The 23,787-nt window shown below is 48.1% G+C and overlaps 1 protein-coding gene across 5 annotated transcripts in view; it reads right to left on the reverse strand.

Moving 5' to 3' along the window:
• Nucleotides 1-23,787, reverse strand: part of FAM227B (family with sequence similarity 227 member B) — a 411,735-nt gene that overhangs the window by 387,064 nt on the left and 884 nt on the right. Inside the window, exons 1-2 of one of the 5 annotated variants that reach the window (XM_083183951.1) lie at nucleotides 22,763-23,777; nucleotides 16,009-16,165 (exon numbers count right to left, since the gene is read on the reverse strand). The exons of 1 other annotated variant lie outside the window; for it this stretch is intronic. The gene's annotated coding sequence lies outside the window, so the exon portion shown is untranslated. Of the gene's footprint in view, nucleotides 1-16,008; nucleotides 16,603-22,762; nucleotides 23,778-23,787 lie in introns of those variants that run through there. 3 more of the 5 variants (XM_083183952.1, XM_083183950.1, XM_083183954.1) reach the window with 3 other exon arrangements.

A 23,787-nucleotide genomic window follows, 5' to 3' on the forward strand; every position in this document is an offset into this window, starting at 1 on the left:
CATCAAAGGGCAACTCTTTTTCTATCCATTATGTTGTCTTTGAGCTGGCATCTGGATTAGCTTAAGGCAGAGGTAAAGCTGTCTCGCTTGCATGTCATCACCCATGGAGATGGGAGGATAGTTTACTTAGGTCATTCAGAAGTTTGGCAGATCTCCTGTATTCAACTTGTCACGTATTGTTAACCCTATAGATCTCAAGCTGACCTCTAAACTCAATGACTTGAAGCTGTCAGGCAAACAGGCTCATATATTTCATACTGTATATCAAAATTGTGTTTGCACCTTGTTACATCGCTTACAGTATATATTGGCCTTTAACTATAAATTAGTACTGAATTATCTGTTTGTTAGCCTACAAGTCAGATGCAGATTACAAAATGGCTCACAGCCTCTCATGGTCCCACTCATTCATATATAGTTTTCTGCAAGCCAATTGTATTTTGACACATTCCATATTAAAAGTGCAATACCAAAGACGTTTCTTTAGCAACTGTCTACAAATGGACAACATCATTTATGAGAAAATGATGTCAATATCATTTGGTCCATATATATATTTGGACACTGACACAATTTTCACACTTTGTCTTAAAAAAACTCATAGTACATTTTTTGCCATTGTCTGTCTGTAGTGTGAAGAGCTATCCAATCAAATTTGCCAAATTTAGCTGAATTTGAGCATATAGTATACCTCTATACACTTCTGATTTCATCTCACTACTTCTCTCACATCATCAATACACACAACTGGCCCAGTATCATTGTAGGTCATGCATGCCCATGCCAGCACACTGCCTACTCCATGTTATTTATAGATGATATATATACTTCTGATCCCGAGCCATATTTTTTTCTCTTCCCATCACTCTGTAACAGGTTGATCTTATGGTGTGTACACATGGTGAGATTATTTTGCTATTCGACTTAAGATTCGAGTGCTATGCAATATTTGCTTACTCTGTACTATTTACATACAATCTGCCTTAGATTTGCACTATATAGTCAATGTCTATCTGGATTTCGATTTGTGAGCTGTAGTTCGATCTGGCCAAGGAATGCTGTACCGGAACTGTAATGGCTAAACATAATCTGGCCTTCGGTTTTTGAGGCTTATGAATGATTTGCGCTTTGTGGTGAACCATCTGTATTTTCTCTTGTCTTCTCTTTATGGTAGACTTGGATAAGGATATACCTACTTCATGGAGAGTGATCTTCACTTCGCTGGATGCTGTGAAGAGGTCTCTCTAACATAGAAAGGATCCTGTGTTCTTCAACCACTGTTGTCTTCTGCGGATGTCCAGGACCTTTTGTGTTACCGACCTCATCATTATTTTTCTTTTCCAAAGGTTCTCACTATCTCTCTGATGTCATTTTTTTTTGCGTAAAAATTGCCTTTCACTTACATTGACAGCTCCTTTGACTGTATTTTGTGGGTTCAAAGCAACTTCCAAATCCAAATGCCACACTTGGAATCATCTTCAGACTGGTTATTTAATTGAAGAAATAACAAAAGGAATAGCCATAAATGTCTATTAAATAGCTTTTGAATCAAATGTCAGCTCCTAAATGTCAAGTTACAGGCTGGGTGTGAAAAATGACAGTTACAAGTTTATTGGCCGGTGATAAAGTACCAGCCACGTTATCACTTCACCAGGCTTAATAAATCTACCCCAGAGAGACTACCACATTTGTAATTCTAAACCAGTGGTTCCCAACCCCTGGGAGTATGCTGCGGCCCATTCAGGGGTACTTCAAAATTATACTGGAAATGACGGAAGTCTCTTGTTGACCGATGTCCCCCTGGCTATCGGGCGGCCCAGAACAAATTAAAATATAAATGCTACCCCTTAACAAATATAGTTTCAAATTCGGGCTCTATTGGTACTGAACAAATGGGAAACACAAACCTTAACAAGTGAACTTGTCAATTCATTATAATGACCTGTAATGTTTACCTTATATAGTAAATATAATCTTTTTCACATAACATTTTTTATTTGAATTTGAATGACAAATGTGAGCGACGCTGGCATTTTTAGCGGATATTTTGAACATCTCTCACAGTGATGTTGGCACTCAAACGGTTAATATAATTGGGGCGCGATGTTTAACGACTGAACATGCGCAAATATATTATTCGCTGGGTGCTTGCACACAACAGTGCAGGTGGGTCACGTGGGCCGGTGGGCCTGGGGATGCGCCCAAGGGAACACCCAGCGTTTCATGGGTTTCATGGAGGTTAGGCAGTGATGCGGGTGCTGGGGGCAGGCAGCTGACATCACCATACATTACACCGTACATGGAACATGCAAAAATAAGGCACCAGAGAGTGCCTCAGTTTTGCGAGCATGCTCCAAATCATTTTGATGGTTGGTGACCATTGAGTGATTTGGTCCCCACACCCAAGGCTGCAAATGGATTTTTATGCAAAAAGGGGGGGGGGGGGGGTTGGGTGACTGGCTGAGCCGGGCAGCGTTAAAATCACACGCAGCGCTGCGAAATTCCGCATTTATTTGCTTTTTTAGACTGCAATGTTAGGACACTTAGAATGAAAAAACTGTTCTGTCAGCGACCTTTTTTTATGCCACCCCTGCGATTTCTATATGGTTCCCAAGTCTTTGTAATGTTCATGCCCCTTTTTTAATTTTTGTAACCACTATGTTTCACCTTAGCTTAATTACTGTGTTTTGGTTGTTTCCCTGCAGTGAGGGAACTTTTAAGGAATTGAGTCTCCCTAGATAGATAGTGTTTAGGTTGGTATTCAGTGTGCATATAGGAGAAGCAACCTATTTGTGTAGGTCATGCTCATTCTACAGAAGTTCAACCAGATTATACATACTGAAGTTTTGGGGCAGGGCAAAATGTGAACTTCCCTGATCAAACATACTGGAGAGACACCCTCCTACTACTTCTCTACAGCCCTACCCCCTACTGCATCTTTCCAGAACCCCCTCCCCCCATCCCTGTGTCTCTTTTGCAACATCAACCCAGACTGGGTTGATGTTGCAAAAGAGAGTGTCTCTTAAACACCATCTTCTCATATTTCACCAGCCTCACCCTCATGCTTTACCGGCATCACCTCCACTCAGTCTCAATAGCACCATCCCCTCCCTGCTTCTCCTCAGTGTATTGGAAATGTCCAATAGTTTCGACAATTTTATTATATCAACCTTGTTTTATATACAAAGCTACAGTATGGTGCATACTATTAAAGGAATGTTATGCAGAGAATGATGGTAGATGGTCTAATATACAGAGAGTGCCTGAACCCGAGTAACAATACAACTAACTTCTGGGATAATGGCACAGACCCGACTGCAGTTGGTTGCTACCAGAACTGAAAGCCCAGTCCCTGATAGTTGTTCCAGCCATTTCACAGCTGGTTATAATTACAGTTTCTTCTGCTTTATTTATCGGTTTCAGTATTTATTGCACAAGATTACTGGCAATCCACACCGCTTAATTGTACTTTATCCAAGGTAAAGTTATCCAGCATTAAAGAGCCTGCTTCACAGTAAATTACATATTTATTAGATTTAGCAACTATCATTTCATTTTGGACAGTACATCTAACACGTATTGTCTCACATCAGTGCTGCCTGCAAGTCTGCCAGGCTGGAAATTACAAAGTAGTACACACACACACTTTCAACAGCTCTTACATATGACCTGCGATACCAGTCACAATCCCATGAAGGCAATAACTATATATTAATATGTATAATTGCTGGCCTGAAAATTGCTCTTGTATTTTAGTCTTACTGGGGCTTACCACTTCACATGAATCTTGCACTAAAATCCCTTCCCAATTGTTTGCCATCTGAACTAATGAGGAATATATTAGCTTGCTGGTTTGCAGACATATTTTACTGTTTGATTTAAGAGGTTTTTTCAGCTCATCAATCTACACTAAACACCCTTCTACTCCATCAATCCATCTTACATACTGCAGCAAGGCTGATCCTCCAGACTCTTGCTACTTTATAACAGCTATACCATTTTACAATAATGTACAGTACCTCATATTTACTGGTACGTAATCTACTGTACATATGTCAATTTGAGCTACTTGCCCTCATCTTTAAATCTTTCTCCAACTGCTGAAATGCATACATTTCTGATCACCTCATAAAACACATTTCCTCTTTCACACTGATCTATCCTTTCCTCCTTTTCTAATAACCATTTCTTACTCCCATCTGTATCACTGTTATAGGCCAGATGCCCTCCAACTTTGAGAATCATGAGGCGTCCTCCACCAATAGCAAAACTATTGATGGCTTCTAACCACAAACAGTGGCCTTGCATCAAAAAATCACTGGGTATTTCCATGCGCATGTTTGTGTATACATACTGTAGCTGTATTGTGTTGAACACATCAGCATATTTATGATGACATCAAGTGCACATGTGATATACCTGTATACATTATTCATTATCAGATAGTTCCAAAATGTCCCTTACAAACATTTGCCTTGGAGCCTACCACATATTTTCTGCAGTTACACACCTGTACCTGCCCATTGTAATGTGGCATAATATGTTAATATATTAAATTATAATGTAACATAATGTGAACTGGGGCACTGTAATGTTACATATTATGAACTGACGACACTATGTCATCATGTGATTTGGGGGAACTGTGCTGCATAATATGTACTGGAAGACCTACAATGTGAACATGGGCACTACCAGTGGCGGATTGGGCACTAACAACGGGACATAACATTAACTAAGCCATTAATATGGTTCATAAAATAACTAAGGTACTACTATATGAGTGTGGTATAGGGGTCCGACAGTCGGGATCCCGGCAGTCATTATCCCGACTGGCTGGACCCAAACAGCATGGCAAGCGCAACAAAGCCCCTTGCGGGCTTGCTGCGCTCGCCACTCTGCAGGCACGGTGGCTCGCTACGCGAGCCACCTATTCTATTCTCCCGCTATGGGGGTCGTGGACCCCCAAAAGGGAAAATAGCAGACGGCCGTCGGGAACCCAGCTGTCTGTGTTTTGACAGTCGGGATCCCGACGTTGGGTGAATGCCTGTCGGGATCCCGACTGTCGGCACCCCGTCCAGCACCCCTACTATGGAGCATCATATTAACTAAGGCACCACTATGGTTCAGAAAATAAACTAGGTACGACTAGTTTATTAACATTAACAAAGGCACTAATATGGGTCAGAAGACAAACTAGGTAACTATTAGGGGGCATAAAATTAACACTTGCTGCGGAGAGATGTCTCTCCAGAAGCATTGGGAAAGTGAACCCTTTAAAATGTTGCTGTGGGGCCCACAAAACTCTGGCTATGCCCCAGTATGCAGACATGGAAAAATACAAACACATAGGCCCTTATTCTAGTTGACTCGGATGGATACCGAGTGTTCTTAGCCCCGCCTACCGTACAGATCACTCACACCGTCCGAATACGGTAAGACGCCGAGCGAACGGAGTGCGAGTGGATGTTTCATGTGAACATCTCCCCCATCTGTGGGAACCTCCCCCATCCTCCGATGGTCGCCGACCATCGAATGATGGACCGAGCAGTCAGACAGCTCTGAGTGCTCCAGACCACTCGGACATTTCTCTGTGCGAAAGAAGGGATATGGGCGGGCAGCTGGCTCGTTTTCTGTATGTAATTCACGCTGTAGTCGGACGTGTGCGGCATTCACAGATGCACAGAAACGCCTCTGCACATGCGCAAACACAATACATCGGCTGTCTGACCGAACACGCAGCCGTCCAACTCAATCAGAATAAGGGCCATAGTGGTAATTTTTTAAGCGGTGGCTGTTACAAACCATGTTTAACTTCAAAATTTAAAACAGCTTTCATGTTTTAATTTTTAGTAGCTTTAATAAGTCTACCCTTGAATGTGTTAAGCTAAGCGTATATCTAGAGTCCAGTCCAGTAGCACCACAAGGGGGGTGCAGGCGGCATGTGGATGTCACCCTTCCAGGGTGACATCCACATGGACAGCAACCAGGTGCTGCAAAGTGACATTAACCTGCAGCACCCACCTCCCATCAATGAGAAGGAGCCAGCAGTACTGTAAGAGTCTCTTAGGGTGTTCTTCCCCACTACTCCACACCATTTTTAGTGATCCGGGGCTCTGCAAGGCCACATGCCCTTTTTGTGCAGTACACGTTTTGTTTAAGGTGAGAAATGGGTGTCACTGACTCTGGTGCCATCACTGGCCCAGTCCCCTCCCCTCACAGCAGCATATCAACACTCCGACACAGGGAAAAAACCTCCATATATGCGTTACCAAATAAGAAAAAAGCAAGTGCTTCTTGTTTCAGCTCTGAAACCTTTCACACTTCTGTCCTGACACTTGTATGCAGCTCACACATGGGGGGTGATTCAGGCTGGCTTGCTAGGCAGTGTATTTTCACTGCCTAGCAAGCACCTTAATGCTGCTCCACCAAACACAAACCCCGCCAAACCCCCGTCCATAAAAGATTGGGCGTTCCCCTGATCCGGAGCAGTGTGTTTGCGTGGGTTTCCTCCGGGTACTCCAGTTTTCTCCCATACTCCAGAATGTCCATATGTACGTGTACATAGACTAAGGATTATAGATTGTAAGCTCCACTGTTGCAGGGACTGATGTGAATGTTCAAATATTCTCTGCAAAGCGCTGTGGAATATGGCACTGCGAAATATTGCAGTGGCTGCCAATGATGTTTTACACAAACATCCATTCACAGCCTGCGGGGTAACACCCACATCATCCGATGGTCGACGATCATCGAATGATGTGGAACGTGCACGCAGAGCAACCTTAGATCTGCGTGCACATTCTGAGGGAAATGGACGGGCAGCTGACATCCAGTTACGTCAGCTGCCCGCCCCCCGCACCGTCGGCCCACTAGCATGAGAACACCAAGCGTTCCCATATGCTAATGCCCCCCCCCCCCCTCTGCTGCAAGGTTTCTGTTCACCTGGGCCGCACGCACCAAGTACATACGCAAAGAGAAAACATCAGCCCCTTGTGAACGGACCTGAATAAGGTCCTATGTGTGCACTATATAAATAACTGGCAATAATAATAAGTCTTGAATACCATCACAAAACGAAACACTGGTTTTATTTGTGGTACATGTGGTATTGTGTGCAGATGCACAAAGCTCATCCCTACCTCTCTTTTTATATTGCTATGTGGACACCGCTAGGGGGATTACCTCACTTGATGCGTCTGGAATCGGTCCCACTAATCTCCTTCGGTTCACGGTCTGGAGTCTTCTCTTACTATAGGATGGGTACACAAATCAAGCGACACACTTTCTCAATTGATGTTTTATTCTGGGCCTGCAACTAGGGGCGCCAGCTGATTTTGCACTTTGAAATGGGGTGAACAGCACGTAACAATATAACGCAATATCAAAGTGCAAACATTGTTTTAAATACAACAGTACAGTAGTTCTAGAACAGTTATCTACTATGACGATTAATTACGATTATCACTAACACATTTATCATGAAATATTACTTGCACACTTACACCTATGTACCCGGGTACTATCGTTAGTTAAGACCGGTCAGTCCTCAATAAGAACCTATGCATAGGATTTAGTTATGTCTATGAGTCCCTGTTATTTTATCCTTTGGCCACCGGGTGGCAATATTGGTCCAGCAACCTTTTCCTTGGATTTGGAAAGTGGGGTTAACTTTTAAGGTCAGGGATAAAGTACCTGTAGACGGTGCCAGCTCCCGCTGGGTCTGGGCAAATCTTCACCGGTCGCAGTGCACCCCGACGGGATTGCTAGTGTGGGCGCCAGGCGTTGCCACACTCCGCTACACTGCGCCCCGGCTGCTGTCGGGTTCTCTGTCAGTCTGCAATGCTGCTGGGCTCTGCAGTTCCCCCTACTGCTCACTCGGTTCTCCCCCTGTATGGGCACCTGGTGGGGAGGCTTGTTGGTGGCCTGGTGTGGCCCTGTAGTGTCCTGCTGGTGGGGGGCCTCTAGTGGCCTGTGGCGGCTTGTGGCCTGGTACTGCTGGTGGGGCCTGGGGCTGCTGTGGCCTGATGCTGCTGGTGGGGCCTGGGGCTGCTGTGGCCTGATGCTGCTGGTGGGGCCTGGGGCTGCTGTGGCCTGATGTTGCTGGTGGGTCCTGGGGCTACTGTTAGTGGCCTGGTGCTGCTGGGGCCTGGTGCTGCTGGTGGGGCCTGGGGCTACTGTTAGTGGCCTGGTGCTGCTGGGGCCTGGTGCTGCTTGTGGCTGTACCCTTTTCGCCTCTTACCCGCTCCTTGGTCGTCCTGGCAGTCGGCGGGGGTCAGCGTCGCTCCTGCGCGCAGTCCACGGCTCCCGGCGTCTGTCTCGCCCGGCGATGACGTCACTGCTCCACCGCGTCTTCCGCTCGCGTCTTCTTCTCTCGGCAGGGAGTCCCGCTGCTGGCTCTCTGCTTCTTCCCTTCACCCGCCGCCGCTTGACAGGGGGACTCTTCTGCGGGCTCTCTGCTTGCAGCACAGCGTCCAGCACTTCTCCCGCTGCCGCTCAGCTCTGCTTCCACGTGCGTCCTGCTCCCAGCTCTTCCCTCTTCCTCCGGTCCTCCTTTTCCTCCTTCCCTACCAATCCCAGGTCGCGGTGACCTGTCTGTCAATTGTTGCCTCTGCCCCCCTCCCACTTTAACCCTCTCACAGCGTCCACTTTAACCCCTACTGTGCTGGGGCTTACATCCGCCCATACCTTTTTGTGGGCGTGTCCTCGCGCCACACCACTTCAGTCACAAGTCTAGGACAGTCACACAGTCCTGGAACACAAAGTCCATTTGGTGAGCCCTAATATGCTCGCTAAGAAGAACAACCTACTAACAATTATTAACTGCGTCATAAACATTATAACTGGTAAACTGAATGCAGAAACGTTGTACACAACAGTGGTACGATTTGGTTATACAGTACTTATATCTTACTCTCGGTACCGGGCTGGCAGGACACCCCTAGTGCTTCTGGCCGAACGCCTGGGCTCAGGTTCCAGGGCGGGCCCCGTGGTTGCAGGGAAGTCGTCCAGGGTGCCGGGGTCGGTCTGGAGAATGGCGGGCGCCCGAGGGGTGGTGAGGCAGCTTGCATACAACAAGAGTTCAAAAGGGTTTTGTAGAATGTTGGGCCCCAGGGAGGGTTCAGTTTCCGGCGTCTTCCGGGGTGCTTCTTCCCCGTCAACAGTTTCGGGTTCCGCAACCCGGCTAACACAGGGTTTGAGTTGATTCCGGTGAGTCCACTGCAGACGGCCCCCATCTTGCCGTTGAACCTGATACACTGGGAGAGTCGATTCTGGCTCCCTGGTGACCACGTACGGGTAGGGTTCCCACTTGGGGTCAAGTTTGCTTTGCGGTCTGTTGTTCCTCTTGAATACGAGGCTGCCTACCGTCAGGGGGTCAGCTCGAGCGTCTAGATCGTAATTTCTCTTCTGTTGTTCCCTTACCTGCTCCATTCGCTGGTCCACGATGGACCGAGCTTCGCTAAGGCGGTTTTGATGTTCCTGAACCCACGGGGTCCGGGTCTGGGGGTCCGGGGGTGACAGTTGGAGCTGCAGGTCCGCGGGGAGTCGTCCCGTCCTCCCAAACAGTAGGTAATACGGAGTATATCCCGTTGATGTGTGGCAAGTGTTGTTGTAGATGAAGACAAGCTCTGCTAGCAGGGAGGGCCAGTCCCGTCTTTGCTCATGGGGCATCGCCCGCAACATGTTAATAAGGGTACGGTTCATACGCTCGCACACCCCGTTCCCCTGGGGGTGATAGGGCGTGGTGCGTAACTTCTTGCAGCCGTATAATTTGCAGAGTTCGGTGAAGAGCTGTGACTCGAACGTCGGGCCCTGGTCGGACAATATTTGACCTGGGAATCCGTAGGGTCGGACGAACGCCTTCCAGAAAACTTCAGCGGTCGTTCTGGCTGTCAGGTCTCGGACCGGTAGGGCCACGGCGAATTTAGTATAGTGGTCTACGATGACCAGGGCATACTGGTATCCGGTGGGGCTCGGCTCCAACTTCACATGGTCCATGGTGACCAACTCCAAGGGATATGATGACACAATAGGGTGGAGGGGGGCCTTCTCCATCGATGTCGCTGGTCGCCGCATGGCGCAGTTGGTGCAAGCCTTGCACCAGTCCTCCACGTCCAACCTCAAGTTAGGCCAGTACACTCGGGTCCGTAGATTTGACTCCATCTTCTGGCTCCCGAAATGACCGGAGTGGTCGTGGTAGGCTCGCAGCACTTCCTCTATTGCTTCTTTAGGCACGATCAGTTGTTTACTAACGACGTGGGTCTTTGGGTCCACATACTTCCTGTAGAGCACGCCTTGACGCAACTCTAGCCGTTCCCTCTGTCGCCATAATCGGAGCACCTCAGTGGACGCCCGATCCCGCTCTTCTCGCGTTGGAAAGCGTCGGGACTCCAAGTAGCTTTTGACTTGTTGGATGTGCGGGCATTGCTTCTGCCGCTGGGCCCAGTTCTCCTCCCCCTCCTTTCGGTTGGTGCTGACGATGGTCGCGCTGGTGCAGAGTGGCGTGGGCCGCTTGGTAAACTGGGGCAGCTCTTCTAGCTCCCTTATGTCGGACTCTTCTTCTTCCTCCCCTTCGGGAATAGGCAGACGTGAGAGTGCATCTGCGTTCGCGTTACAGCGTCCGCTCCGGTATTCGATGCTATACTGGTAGTTGGCCAGCCGGGAGGCCCAACGCTGTTCCAGGGCGCCCAGGCGGGCCGTTGCTTGATGGGCCAGTGGGTTGCAGTCAGTGACGGCTACGAAGGGAGTGCCAGCCAAGTAGTCTCTAAACTTCTCTGTCACGGCCCACACCAACGCCAGGAACTCTAGTTTGAAGGAACTGTAGTTCGCATCATTTCGTTCGGTCTTCGTTAGGCTGCGACTGGCGTAGGCGATGGTCCGTTCCTTCCCATCTTGGACTTGCGCCAACACGGCCCCGAGGCCCTGTTTGCTAGCATCGGTATACAAACGGAAGGGGACACTGTAGTCTGGGTACGCCAACAGAGGGGCTTCTGTCAACACCGTTTTGAGTCGGTCGAATGCCTCCTGTCGACTTTCTGTCCACACCACCGGGATCCTCTTGTTATACCCGTCTTTGGGAATCCCTCTCATTAGTTCGGTCAGTGGTGCTGCGACCTTGGCGAAGTCTTGGACGAACCTTCGGTAGTACCCCACGAAGCCAAGGAACCGTCGGACATCTTTCACCGTTTGTGGCACGGGCCATCCCTTTACGGCGCTGACTTTCTCTGGGTCGGGGGATACCCCATGGGCATTAACAATGTGGCCCAGGTACTGCACCTCGGGCTTCAGGAGGTGGCACTTACTGGGTTTCAACTTCAGCCCGAACTGGATGAGTCGCTGAAACACTTCTTGCAGGTGGCCCAGGTGATCCGCATAGGTTTCCGAAAATATAATCACATCGTCGAGGTATAGGAGCACGATGTCAAAATTTCGGTGCCCGAGGCAGTGCTCCATCACCCTCTGGAATGTCGCCGGGGCATTACACAGTCCGAAAGGCATGCGGTTGAACTCAAAGAGCCCCATGGGTGTGGTGAACGCCGTCTTCTCTTTGTCGTCTTCCTCCACTTGGACCTGCCAATACCCGCTGGTTAGGTCGAGGGTCGAAAAGTACCGGGCCGCCCGCAGGGCCGTCAGGGACTCCTCGATCCTGGGCAGGGGGTACGCATCCCGATGTGTCAGGCTGTTGAGCTTCCTGTAGTCCACGCAGAACCGCAATTGGCCGTCTTTCTTTCGGACCAGGACCATCGGCGCAGCCCACGGGCTGTGACTCTCCCGTATTACTCCGCTCGCTTTCATCTCCTCCAGCATCCGCCGAACGGGTTGGTGCAGTGCCGGGGCTACCGGCCGGTGCCGCTCCTTTACCGGGTGGGCCGTGCCGGTGGGGATTCCATGCCGGATGTCCTCGACCAATCCCAGTTCAGTGGGGTCTTTGCTGAAAGCCTCCCCGTTATCGATCACCACCTGCAGGACTCCGTTCTTCTGTTCTTCAGGGGTAGCTGCGTCCCCAATATGGATTTCTTTCCACCAGATACTGGCCGGGCCCGGTCCCTCCCCCTGTTTGGCTGCCACGCTCTGTTGTCGGGCCTGTTCGGGATGAATCACGTCTTGGAATGTAGTCCAGCTCAGCGTTGCTATGGGTTGGTGTCGATACAGCTTGACCGTGTGATTGTGAGGGTTCAGGACGCGCACTGGGACTCGACCGTGGACGACCGTCACTAAGGCACTGGCGACCACTACCTCTTGTTGTGCGGTTACGGGGTAGGCCTCGACCAGTGCTTCATACTTATCGCCACTTGGACCACAGCGGGCCTTCCCCCAGAGTATCGTCTCGGTGTTGGGGCGGAGTTTGACGGGTCTTCCGTCGGTCAGGCGGATCTTCCCAATTTCTCCGGTGCCCTTCACAAACTTCTGGTGCCCTTGGAGAACTTTGATGGTCTTCTGCAAGGCCCGCTGGCTCGGTGGTTCTGCCGCCGGGAGTCGATTCTTCAGCGTCGCTACAAGTTCGTTGGGGCAGCGTTGCAGGACGTTCATCCCCAGGATTATGGGCGCCACCTTTGTCTCATCTGTGGTGGTCACCAGACACCCTTGTTTTGGCAGTAGCGTGTCTCCAATTTGTATGTCGGCCTCCCAGTACCCTTCGCAGGCGATTTCCAGTCCATTACTGGCGATCAGGTGGAGCCAGGTGGGGGGTGGGGACAACAGCTGGTGACTTCCCCAGTAGCGTTGAAGGGTCGGCAGTTGGATCGTGGTGATCTGAGATCCGGTGTCCACCATTGCTACGGTTTCCACTCCGTTGATGGTTACTGGTAGGGTAGGGCATCTTCCGATGTATTGGGGCCACCATTTGTCTGGATCTGGGTCTATTCCAGAGACTCCCCCCGAGGTTCGGCCCTCCCCCTCGGGGCATTGGAGTTTAAACGGTCGGAAGAGGGACAGCTTCTTTCGACGTGCCCGGCTTCTTGACAGCGTCGACAGATGGGTCGGCCCTGATGGTCGAACTGATCGGTCGCTCGCCTCCCGTATTCTCGAGGCGGGTCCCAACGGTTCCGGCTTGATTGTTGCCTCTCCGTCCTCCATCTATTACCTCCGCTGTTCGGCGCGGTTTGCCGGGCTAGTTGGCGCAGGTCACGCTGCATGGCAGCCATTCCGACGGTCAGGTCTTCTACCTGACGTTGGAGTGATTGGTCCGAGTTTCCCGTTGGCTGCTGGACACTCTGGGTGGGCCGGTCCTTTGGCCGCGCCACTTGTTCGGACGTCGTCGCTATGGGGCCTCGAGACCCCGTCATCTCCGGATACTCCGCCTCGGGGTCTGAATGGTTCCCGATGGTTAAGATGGCGGTGTTTTTAAAATCTGCGAAGGGCTTGCCCGGCATTTGCATCTTGAGGATCCGCAGCTGAGTCTTGACGTTAGGGTTCGACGCTCCCTCTACGAATTGGATAGTGAGCGTCTCGTCGCTGTTACGAATCTCATCTTTATCGGCCGCTTGGATGAGTTTCAGGGTCTTCTGCAGACTCAGGGCGAAATCCCGGAGGCTCTCGCCCGGCCGCTGTTTCCGTCCGTAGAGCTGCATCTTCAACTCCGGGAGGGTGGCGGTCTCGAAGATCGTGGCCAGCCGATCCAAGACCTGGTCAATGTTCGTCTTTTGGTCATCCTCCCATGATTCGACTTCGCTGAGGGCGGAGCCCGTAAGTTGACCGATTAGGATCTGTACCCTCTGTTCTTCACTCGGGGTGTAGAGTTGGGACATGGATTTCAGTTGGTTCTTGAACGCCGTGAACGTGGCGCCCTTGTTGGGGTCCCCACTGTAGGTCAGCATCCATGGGGCCCCGAAGTAGTAGGGTAGTGTGATGGGAGCACGAGGTGTCGCCGCTGGGTCGGGTGCTATCACTGGGGCTACGACTTGTTGATCAACGTTGGGGGGCACGGCGGGTGCCTGCCCACCCACGGCCTGGGGTGCCTCCATCCTGGGTTTAGATTATACTCCGAGTTGACCGCGATCCTGTTCGTGACGCCAGAAAAGATGTGGACACCGCTAGGGGGATTACCTCACTTGATGCGTCTGGAATCGGTCCCACTAATCTCCTTCGGTTCACGGTCTGGAGTCTTCTCTTACTATAGGATGGGTACACAAATCAAGCGACACACTTTCTCAATTGATGTTTTATTCTGGGCCTGCAACTAGGGGCGCCAGCTGATTTCGCACTTTGAAATGGGGTGAACAGCACGTAACAATATAACGCAATATCAAAGTGCAAACATTGTTTTAAATACAACAGTACAGTAGTTCTAGAACAGTTATCTACTATGACGATTAATTACGATTATCACTAACACATTTATCATGAAATATTACTTGCACACTTACACCTATGTACCCGGGTACTATCGTTAGTTAAGACCGGTCAGTCCTCAATAAGAACCTATGCATAGGATTTAGTTATGTCTATGAGTCCCTGTTATTTTATCCTTTGGCCACCGGGTGGCAATATTGGTCCAGCAACCTTTTCCTTGGATTTGGAAAGTGGGGTTAACTTTTAAGGTCAGGGATAAAGTACCTGTAGACGGTGCCAGCTCCCGCTGGGTCTGGGCAAATCTTCACCGGTCGCAGTGCACCCCGACGGGATTGCTAGTGTGGGCGCCAGGCGTTGCCACACTCCGCTACACTGCGCCCCGGCTGCTGTCGGGTTCTCTGTCAGTCTGCAATGCTGCTGGGCTCTGCAGTTCCCCCTACTGCTCACTCGGTTCTCCCCCTGTATGGGCACCTGGTGGGGAGGCTTGTTGGTGGCCTGGTGTGGCCCTGTAGTGTCCTGCTGGTGGGGGGCCTCTAGTGGCCTGTGGCGGCTTGTGGCCTGGTACTGCTGGTGGGGCCTGGGGCTGCTGTGGCCTGATGCTGCTGGTGGGGCCTGGGGCTGCTGTGGCCTGATGCTGCTGGTGGGGCCTGGGGCTGCTGTGGCCTGATGTTGCTGGTGGGGCCTGGGGCTACTGTTAGTGGCCTGGTGCTGCTGGGGCCTGGTGCTGCTGGTGGGGCCTGGGGCTACTGTTAGTGGCCTGGTGCTGCTGGGGCCTGGTGCTGCTTGTGGCTGTACCCTTTTCGCCTCTTACCCGCTCCTTGGTCGTCCTGGCAGTCGGCGGGGGTCAGCGTCGCTCCTGCGCGCAGTCCACGGCTCCCGGCGTCTGTCTCGCCCGGCGATGACGTCACTGCTCCACCGCGTCTTCCGCTCGCGTCTTCTTCTCTCGGCAGGGAGTCCCGCTGCTGGCTCTCTGCTTCTTCCCTTCACCCGCCGCCGCTTGACAGGGGACTCTTCTGCGGGCTCTCTGCTTGCAGCACAGCGTCCAGCACTTCTCCCGCTGCCGCTCAGCTCTGCTTCCACGTGCGTCCTGCTCCCAGCTCTTCCCTCTTCCTCCGGTCCTCCTTTTCCTCCTTCCCTACCAATCCCAGGTCGCGGTGACCTGTCTGTCAATTGTTGCCTCTGCCCCCCTCCCACTTTAACCCTCTCACAGCGTCCACTTTAACCCCTACTGTGCTGGGGCTTACAGCTATGATATATAATTTCCACACAAGCATAAAAGTGATTAAGTTGTTAGTAAATAAATAATATACTGTACGCTGAGGTGTACATATTGAAGAGACTGGTCAGACCTACAATTATTACATACTGTAGATGTGCAGGGCTGTAAATTCCAGTTGAATTCAAAATACCAAAAGTTGTCTTTATATTTTATATATATTTTTGTTGCAAAAATCTTCAAGTAACACTACAGAACAAATAAGGATGGTTACACAGGCATAGCATTTTTCACAAGAATTACATGTTTTAGTGCACAGACTTCACACAGCAAATAATTTAAATGTGTATATAGTGAGAAAATGAAGTCTATTTTGCACAGTGCAGGCTGTATTCAGCTGCCTAAGGACTTCAGTCATACTTGTGCTAACTCACTAAATAAACCAAACCGGTGCTGTGCATGAACATAAAAAGCCTTGCATAAAAAAAATAGTAACTCACCAATTCTTTACCTAAGCTGGAGCCTGTCTGGTATGTTTACAGTTACCAAGGGCAACAGGTTCCTTCATCCGTGTCACAGCAAATGCCATCCCCCAGCAAATGGGGAAACTGAGACTTATGCACTGTGTTCTGCAGATATATCTGCTTACATGATATGCTGTAGAAAACAAAGAAATTTTTTTTTATACCTCTGTGCACAATACTATAGTAATGATAATAAACTTGAACCTTACCAAGTCTTTGGAGTGATAATATTTTTTTCTGCAGGATTAAAATCTACAAATTTATAATGTGTTTTTACTCCCTGTCCCAATTTAGGGAAACAAGACCGCTTAATTTTGAGCATAGGTTGATGCATTGAAAACTCTTGAAAAACATGATATCATTAGCATATGGGGCCAAATGTAATAGCCTCCAAATTTGGCGACTGTGCAAGATGGCGGACATTTTTTAAAGAGGCAATCATTTACAAAGTAAAATCATGCAATGTAAATGACTGCCTCTTTACAAAAACATCCGAGTGCCTCCGGCATCCCGCACAGCTGTCAAACTCGGATGCTATTACATTTGGCCAATGGGTCATTCTATATCAAATCAAATAAAAAAAACATAACATTTTTACTGACCCTCTCCGATATTTATGAAATTTGGTGTACCAGTAGAATGGGGGGAAAAAACGAATCTACAACAAATTTCAACATCATAGGTTGGATATTTTTGAAGGTGGAGCAATTTAAAAATGAACAAAATAAGCTAATTTACTGCCGCAGGGGTCTTTTCATTTGCCTGGATCTTGAGTTCTAAGACAGAGATGAAATTAGTGTAATTTTGAAGCTTATGACTAGATCTTTTCACTTCAATTTAGTAAGGTAGTACTAAATATTTTTTTAATAACCTTTGACCTCAAGTTTTTAAAAAGATTATATATATATATATATATATATATATGTAGCATGCAATGCCTGGCACTCTGGATACTGTAGCAACTTTGGAAGGTGCGCTGATTCCCTTCTGGGATGAATGTAGACAACAGCAAACACAGGCACTCTTCACTAACAACTTATCCAAAGAAATGAATGGACACCCACAACGGTAGGTTAATGTCAACGTTTCGAGTTCAAGACTCTTTATCAAGACATGAAGAAAACAGACATGGGCCCTTATTCTGGTTGGTGCGGATATTCCCGCATTCTTACGGAGCGATCCGCACGCCACGGTGTTCTGCCGCGTGCGGCCATCGTCCGTAGAAACGCCCACGGGTCCTCCGCATTCGGACGGACTCACTCTTTAAGAACAGGGCGTGTTTACGGACGACATACAAACCATGCGTGTGCGGGAGAAACACTCCGATTCTGCACGGTATGCTCGAGAATACCGCATCCGAACGGGAGCCAAGCGGTGCTACCGCACGTAAGCGGAGTATTTACGCCAAACAACCCACTATTATGTATCTTCTGCAATACATCACATGACCCACTTATTCAATTACCTATCCTCATAAAAAACTTCTTATTTGGAATTGGAATCAATTAGATGCCAATATATCCTTACAAGCATGCCTAACACATGCATTGCACACATTAACCCTTACAGCAATTGAAGTGCAATGGTTTCAATTAAAGCACTGACAAGCGTCCTATTAGTGAGTAATGAGTAAAGGAGTCGATTCTATTGGGTTCAGGTGTAAATGCTTGTAGTCATTAGGCGTACGTTCGCCTACCGCATGAACGAGTGGTGTCCGCAAAGCAATAGTACACTTGTGGACACCGCACATTTCTTCCCTTTTTGATCGCGTGCATTCGGAGTGGTATCCGAATGTACGCCCCCCAACATAAGTGTACTCCCCCGTGTCCGCCCATGTTTCCGCCCCGTTTTGCCCACTTTGAAACTACGCCCATGTGTCATTCCGCATGACGCCCATAATACGCCCATATTTCCCGACTGATTGCGGGGAACAGTTTTGGACGGGATTTGGCCGAACAGGTACGGAGTCAAGGCGTGGCACATGCGCGTTGCGTTCTCCACGCATGCGCAGACGCCGTAAAGACGCGATCCGAAAGTATGCGGTAAAGTACGCGTCAATCAGAATAAGGGCCATGGTACTTACATTTATAGTAGTGATCACATGTAAACATTACCAGTGCAAACAACAGCTCCCAGCGTGTGCGCCCCACGGGATTCCTGTGATATCATGAGGGCGCCGGAGGGGGGGCGTGTTTCCAAGGGAGAATGCTTTAAAGAAAGTGACACCTAAATAAAAGGATTCAGTACTGAATCCCGGCGGTCGGGATCCCGGCGTTTAGAATCCCGACAGCCAAAATCCCGACAAGGGGGGTCGTGGATCGCCCCCCCTTGCGGGCTCGCTGCACTCGCCACGCAGCGGTCCCGGTGCCTCACTACGCTCGGCACACTAATTTATTCTCCCTCCAGGGGTGTCGTGGACACCCACAGAGGGAGAATGTGTCGGGATTTCGGCGGGCGGGATTCCGGCAACGGGATTCTGAATGCTGGGATCCCGACCGCCGGGATTTTAACTGCATCCCAAATAAAACACACAGTGCATACGAGATGATTAAAAAACACAAATCCACAAACAGACATCATTGTTCTAAGACAATAGGTACTGTAAGGCATGCATGAGTTACATCAGCTTATAAATGCATTAAAGTTCAGTGCAACAACTTATAAGAATGCAGCCTGTTGTAGCAAGCATCGGGACAGACGCAAATACTTGACTTGAAGTGTGCCTCAAGACTGTGGGCAGACTGATACCGTTGTGTCAAACAGATTGACACAGACGTGACAATGGGAATTACTGGCAAGGCTGGGTCTAATAGACCAGCATGTTGCGGGATGGTTGGAAGGTGCTGACGTATTGCGTCTGTGAAGACGGGTGTTCAGCGATCATAAAAAGCAGGTGAATGAGAGCTGTTCATTCAGGCCAAGTGGATGCACAGTTTGCAATCGGTGTATCCATTTTGCCTCACATTTAAGTAACATCTTGTTTCTATACCCACCTCTTATTGTGGGTGGTATGCAGTCGATCATTTTGTATCTAAGGGCAGGTAATGTGTGTTTGAAATCCCTGAAATGTCTCGCCACAGGCTGTTCTGAAACTTTGCCTTCTAGTGCCGCTCTGATGGCGGATCTATGGTTGGCAATGCGTTCTTTGAACTGGGTGGTAGTTTTACCATAGAATAAGCCGCAGAGGCATTTTATGTAGTAGACTACATACTTGCTGCTACAGGTTAAGGGATGACGGATTTTGTATTTTTCACCTGTCCGGGGGTGGAAGAAATTGTCACCAATCTCTAGATTAACGCAAGTTGTGCAACCCAAACATTTGTAGTTACCATTTTTTCTGGTCAGGAAGTGTGGCTGTGGTTTGGGACTGCTGCAGAACATAGTGTTCTTAACAAAGGTTTGTCTTTTGTCCCTACTACAACCCCTGACCCCTTTGATGATAAAGTCGATTTGTTTAAGTTTGGCCGTCGCCTCAGACTGCGAGAATTCTTCGCAGAAAGTCCCTCGACCCCGATACCTGCATAGAAAATACACAAGAAATCTTTGTTTGACCCCAACTCCAGCAACCCAGCCATCAAAAGCTTCACTGAATATGTGGACAACATCATCACCAATAACAACTGCTCCAACATTGACCTACCCTATAACCTGTCCCAGGATGAGAAAGCAGCCCTCAAAAGTCTAAGCACCTACACCGACATAGTTATCAGGACGGCTGATAAAGGTGGCGGACTGGTGGTCCAAAATACTGCCGACTATGGGCCTTATTTTGGTTCATTCTTTCTGACAAAATCCTTCTTAGATGGGCAAAACCATGTGCACTGCAGGTGGGGCAGGTGTTACTTGTGCAGAGAGAATTAGATTTGGGTGGTGTTTTACTTCAAAGTGAGATCTATATTGCAGTGAAAAAATAAAGCAGTCAGTATTTACCCTGCACAGAAACAAAATAACTCACCCAAATCTAATTCTCTCTGCACATGTTACATCTGCCCCCCTGCAGTGCACATGGTTTTGTCCATCTAAGAAGGATTTTGTCAGAAAGAATGAACCAAAATAAGGCCCTATAAGACTGAGATTTACCGCCAATTAGCTAATGAACAAATCTACAGAAAACTTAACCTGTAGCAGCAAGTATGTAGTCTACTACATAAAATGCCCATGCGGCTTATTCTATGTAGGTAAAACTACCACCCAGTTCAAAGAACGCATTGCTAGCGGCACTAGAAGGCAAAGTTTCAGAACAGCCTGTGGCGAGACATTTCAGGGATTTCAAACACACATTACCTGCCCTTAGATACAAAATGATCGACTGCATACCACCCACAAAAAGAGGTGGGGATAGAAACAAGATGTTACTAAAATGTGAGGCAAAATGGATACACCGATTGCAAACTGTGCATCCACTTGGCCTGAATGAACAGCTCTCATTCACCTGCTTTTTATGATCGCTGAGCACCCATCTTCACAAACGCAATACTTCAGCACCTTCCAACCATCCCGCAACATGCCGGTCTATTAGACCCAGCCTTGCCAGTAATTCCCGTTGTCACGTCTGTGTCAATCTGTTTGACACAACGGTATCAGTCTGCCCACAGTCTTGAGGCACACTTCAAGTCAAGTATTTGCGTCTGTCCCGATACTTGCTACAAAAGGCTGCATTCTTATAAGTTGTTGCACTGAACTTTAATGCATTTATAAGCTGATGTAACTCATATGCATGCCTTACAGTACCTATTGTCTTAGAACAATGATGCCTGTTTGTGGATTTGTGTTTTTTAATCATCTCGTATGCACTGTGTGTTTTATTTAGGTGTCACTTTCTTTAAAGCATTCTCCCTTGGAAACACGCCCCCCCCTGTTCTGACAGGCCCGTCAAGCGCACCGGCGCCCTCATGACGTCACAGGAATCCCGTGGGACGCACACGCTGGGAACTGCTGTTTGCACTGGTAATGGTTACATGTGATCACTACTATAAATGTAAGTACCATGTCTGTTTAGAGTGTCTGTGCTTGCTTTTGTCTATATATTTTTTTTAATATACGTTCACCCATATTTCATTTAAACATGTACCAAATTTCTAATTGGGACTCCATGCACAAAGTGACAAAAGGTCAACACAAGAAAAGTCAACACGTTAAAATGTTGACATGGGTTTTTCATATTTTCTTATGTCAATGTGGATACCTGAGCACGTGGACCCCCAAATATTGTACCACTTCACTCACCATCATCGGCGTGCACAGCACATTTTATTAGGGGTGCACCATGGGTGTGTCTAACACCACCAATCAGACGTGTCTACCAACATCTATTGGCACTCACTACAATATAAAAGTCTCTCAGCCACAACATAATCTTCGGCCTATTTCAGTCAGTTTTTAATCTTCTTATTACTCTCTGTAACAGTACATGCAAATAAAGTCAAAAACATATATGGATGATGCAGGTATGTCAGGGTTGCCGACTTTCTTCTTCTCCTCTCCGGGAGAAGCCCGGAGAGGAGAGATTCAGTAGCCGCTCAGGGGGCGGGGCTTAAGCGTGACATCACTAAGCCCCGCCCCCATGTAGTTAAACAAGCTAATTCAGTGATCTCCGTGGAGGGGGCGGGGCTAAAATGACACGATTGTGTCATTTTAGCCCCGCCCCCTCCTCTGAGACCCGAGGATTGCGGCATTTTAATGCCGCGATCCGGGGGACAGCGGGGGTCCCCCCTGAATCCGGGAGGGTTGCCCACCCTTCCGGGGGGCCGGGAGGGAGCCCCGATTTTCGGGAGACTCCCGGAAATTCCGGGAGGGTCGGCAACCCTGAGGTATGTAGTGATATGACAATGGTCTAGTACAATTAACAATCCAAAACACACATACTCTAATTGAATGATGGGATCTTCTTTTAATAGAATACAGTTCTAAAAAGCGAAAGACTTTGGTAACAGGTATTGCTGGTTTCTAGCAGCAGGGAGGTGTTTATAAGGGTGGGCACAGCATTAGGGGGTGCCTGTGCACCGCTAACACTCTATGGGGGTTATTCTAGTTCACTCGCAAAGGGACAATCACTCTCCATTGGCCAAAACCATGTGCACTGCAGGTGAGGCTGATGTAACATGTGCAAAGAGAGTTACGTTTGGGTGTTTTAATGTTTCTGTGAAGGGTAAATACTGGCTGCTTTATATTTACACTGCAATATAGATATCAATTTGAAGTACAAACCTCATTCAAATCTAACTCTCTATGCACATGTTACATCAGCCCCACCTGCAGTGCATATGGTTTTGTCCATTAGAGAGTGATTGTGCCTTTGCGAGTGAACTAGAATAATCCCCTATGTGCGCACGCCTATGCTCACCATGCTGCTTCACTCCGCTACCAATGAGCTCTACTGTACTTTTTCCCAATTCGAGTCCACGTATATGTTAAAGGATGAATAAGTAAAAAAAAAAAAAAAAAAAGACAAAACAATTACATCTACTTTTTCATGTGTCAACCACAGCCATGTTGACCTTTTGCCCAGATACTGCTAAATTGCTTTTTGAACACAATTTTTTTAACAGTGCCTGATTGCTTTTTGGAGACAAATTTTTTTAACGGTGCCCAGATAATCCAAATTTGTTTTTGGACACCAATATTATTTTATTAGCAAATTAATACTGCCTAGTTGCTTTTAGGAAACAATGTTATTTTAACAGCGTCCAGATACTGCCACACTTGTTGGCTACAATGAATGCAGAAGTACCTTAGTAACAAACATGCAGCCACTGAAGCAGACAGTTAGCGCAGGTCATTGGTCATCAACAGTTTGAAGCAATTGATGGTCGTGCACCGATGTTACCATTGATAGCAGAGATACAGATGGGTTCACGCCATTGATGATAGCCACTGACCCAATGTTTTTTGTTTTCCATGCTTGCACTGCAGCAAACCACTATTAGGCTGTCAGCATCTTACAGTCCAACAAGATACACACATACTAAAGCTGGGTACACACCTAAAGATTTTTCTCTCAAATCTATCTGGTGGGACCAACAATGTATGGGAACATATGGGAATCAGGCATTTTTGGGAGCCTCCCGGCCATTCAGGGAGGGTAGGCAAGCCTGCTATGGGGTAGGCATATTAATCGGTGTGATTCACTTTCTATTCAATCAGGATCTAATAGTGCACACATTCAATTTTGACTATATAGTCAGATATGTACTATATAGTCTTCCCTGCACAGTCTATTTTTCTATTTCAATGCTGCGGATCAGGATAGAATCAGCATCGAATGCAGCTGAAAATTGTTTGAGGTCTATTCAATTTGTTTTTTGACTAAACCAGCCAATCGGCTCCTGTCATTTTTCAAACCCAGCCTGCTTGGCTGCTGCTTTATATGCATCCATTCACCAGGCTTAATACATCTGCCCATAGTTTCCTACCCTCCTGTATTCTGCAGGAGACTCCCTGAAATAGGAGAAATCTCCATTTCTCCTAACCCACCTTATGCAGCTGTTATTATCAATACTTGCTACATTTCCCAAAGCATATAGTTACTCACGTCATCTAGCAACAAGCATTTAAGCACATATATATGGAACTAGCCACGTCCTTTGAGTGGAGCATGACACACACCCTTAATGGGGCACTGTGCAAAATTCTACTGCCAACTATAATCTCCCAGAAGATAGTTTTCAAAACTAGGCAAGTATGCATCTGCCCCTCTGCTCTAATTATGTTTATGTCATCAGCATGGGTTACTCATACCTCCCAATATGACCCTCC

The sequence above is a fragment of the Crinia signifera genome, chromosome 4, assembly GCF_055691185.1.
Source record: "Crinia signifera chromosome 4, ASM5569118v1, whole genome shotgun sequence".
Lineage (NCBI taxonomy): Eukaryota > Metazoa > Chordata > Amphibia > Anura > Myobatrachidae > Crinia > Crinia signifera.